The sequence below is a fragment of the Schistocerca gregaria genome, chromosome 8 (assembly GCF_023897955.1).
Source record: "Schistocerca gregaria isolate iqSchGreg1 chromosome 8, iqSchGreg1.2, whole genome shotgun sequence".
Classification (NCBI taxonomy): domain Eukaryota; kingdom Metazoa; phylum Arthropoda; class Insecta; order Orthoptera; family Acrididae; genus Schistocerca; species Schistocerca gregaria.
The window spans coordinates 313,957,917-313,960,811 of record NC_064927.1 but is presented as its reverse complement, the minus strand read 5'-3'; the positions used below and the strand labels follow the sequence as shown (position 1 = coordinate 313,960,811).

At 39.9% G+C, this 2,895-nt stretch overlaps 1 pseudogene; it reads right to left on the bottom strand.

Moving 5' to 3' along the window:
- Nucleotides 1-1,448: 1,448 nt before the first annotated feature.
- LOC126285701 (5S ribosomal RNA) lies at nt 1,449-1,565 on the bottom strand (annotated as a pseudogene).
- Nucleotides 1,566-2,895: the final 1,330 nt, after the last annotated feature.

Below are 2,895 nucleotides of genomic sequence, written 5' to 3'. Positions count from 1 at the left end.
CGGAGTTAAGTTTTTTTTTAGTGATGTGTAAGTCAGATTCATAAGCTGAAAATATCTCTTAGCCGAACCTTTGCAATACTAACGCATTTTCCATAATGTGAACACAGAAGGGAACAGTACTTTATGGTCGCAACAAAAAAATATAAAAATACAAATTTCGTTTATTTTCGCTGCTTTTTATTCACAAGATACTTTTTATGGTATTTTGCTATAAGTTTGAGAAGGTTCACCTTGAAAATACGCATTTCTTGAAAAAAATCACTTCACTAGGAAAAGTTAAATTTATGGATTATTTTATAATGAAAAATTTAAAATGATTACTGACATTGGTATGAGAAGCCATGAACTACAATAAATAGTTTTATTTTAATTTTAATATACAATATACAAGCTGAACTGCTGGTAACGCTTTGGAAGTCACGAGTGATTCGTCCCACCGATTTCATGTGTTATTTTAGAACCAACCTCCGCAGTCTCGGCAGTCCCAGCCCATTAGTACGTGAAGTCTGCCTCCGCTTGGTTTAGCTGTGGTTGTTCCTTCGTCTTTCCACACATATTAACGTCACCCGTAGTCTACTGGACAGCTTTGTAAGGCCTTAAATATCCGTGATGGATCTGTTACTTCATCGAGTTCGGTGACTTAACATATGTTCGAAGTCACTGAATCCTCCTGACCAAACGATTCAGCTGTTACTTCTTTTCTGCTGACAGCACAACCCCTTCCACTAAATTTACTTAGTATTAATATTCTTTTACAGGGAGTGCAGTGGAGCTGACACTGAAATCATTGAGTATTTGGTTATATCATCGCTAGTCTCACTGAACTCTTCTGAATTCTACATGTCATGTGTGGTCTGGCGTCTCCTTATCAGCAACAGGTCCCAGGTTCAAACTAGTCAATTCCCTAAAACACACGCTCAGAGCGTCGTTGCGCGAAAGTGGTAGGGAGACACGATATAGAACAAGCAGACACCACCCAGAATGTTAGAGTGTTATAAAATGACTTTAGTCTCGTAGTTGCAGCTCGATCTCACCGTAGTAAAATGTAGATGGAGGCTGAAGTGGCTACAGAATCAGCCATCGGCGGCACCAGCTACGCTCACCAACGGCAAAGTGCAAATCAGCTCTAAATTTCTCTATGTCTCTCGATAATAAGCCCAGGCTGTGGAAGGCCTTAAGCGGCTTTCAGCAGAGAAGTTTGGCTTTGGAGCCTCCTGAAGATCCAGACTACTAAATTAAGCTCCTCCCGCACAGGCCATGCAGGCCCAAAGGTACCGACTGGCCACCGTGTCATCCTCAGCCCACAGGCGTCACTGGATTCGGATATGGAAGGGCATGTGGTCAGCACACGGCTCTCCCGGCCTTATCTCAGTGTCCGAGACCGGAGCCGCTACTTATCAATCAAGTAGTTCCTCAGTTTGCCTCAAGAGGGCTGAGTGCACCGCCCTTGCCAACAGCACTCGGCAGACGGATGGTCACCCATCCAAGTCCTAGCCCAGCCCGACAGCGCTTAACTTCGGTGATCTGACGGTAACCGGTGTTATCACTGCGGCAAGGCCGCTGGCGATCCAGACTACAGAAGAGAATGTACTTTCTGGTCGAATATTTAAACCGAGCGAGGTGGTACAGTGGTCAGTACACTGGACTCGCATTCAAACCCGCATCTGGCAATCCCGATCTAGATTTTCCGTGATTTCCTTAAATTGCTTCATAATTGGATTCGTCTCGGTAGCCGCTATCAGAAAATAAGTAACAAACTACAGCATCCAATTAAAAAAATTGACCTTCATATCTCTGAAGAGCAACAAAAAACCGTCATATTATGGTCCCCGCTGTCCCATACAACATTTGTCCCACAAACTTTTCATCTTTTCAGCTTCTATCACATTTTCTGAGTTATTCTTGGTGGCAATAGTTAGTGACTCACCCTGATATTTTGATATTTAATGTATGCACGTATACATATATGTATAGTTACATACAAAAACACACACACACATACACACACACATATATATATATATATATATATATATATATATATATATATATATATATATATATATATAGAAAGTGGCCATCTGAATGCTTATTAGGGTATCGTGTGAAAATTTTAAATAAATGGGTCAAGAAGTTTTCAAGATTTTTTTCTAACAATATTAAACCACGTCTAATCTTTATGTAGTAGTATATCGGTGGTTTCCAATGGATAGGGAAATTTGACTTTAATGCATAAATTGACAGAAGCGTTTTATTGTCTCTTTAATTAATTAAACATCAGACCTGTGACTAACAATGTTGAGATTGGGATTACCTTTGCAGTATGAATCCGCGACTTGAAACAACATTTTTATTTAATTAAATTCTCTTTCCTTGAGTGGGATTGGACTGGATACTTGCTGAAGCTTCTCCACGTGTGTTATACATCTCAGAAAAATCTCAGCGTTACACACGTATAACGACGAATTACACAAGTAATGATGCGTAAGACAACCATCCTGTATGATTCGCTAACTGACTGAATAAACATTTTGGTCCTCTCACATAGAAATACGTAAATTACGTAATTGCAGCCAAGCCTGAAAGGCACTACAAGTAAGGAGGAGAATTAAAGTTGTAGAACTATTAAAATCTGCTAAAATCGAAAAAAAATGTCCGATTTCCTTGTTATACCACCTTTAGAAGATAATGTAGAGACGAATCTTCCAAAGACTGGTGGAAAAGACGATCCTACTTTTGACCCCAGAACAAACAGGTTTTAGGGCAGGGAAGGTCTCCATATTTCAAACAGTCCATCTAACCCAACATGTCGAAAGTGGATATGAAATAAAACATGTTGTACCTAACGTAGCATGTAGAAGGTGGATATGAAATAAAACATGTTGTAACTGCTGT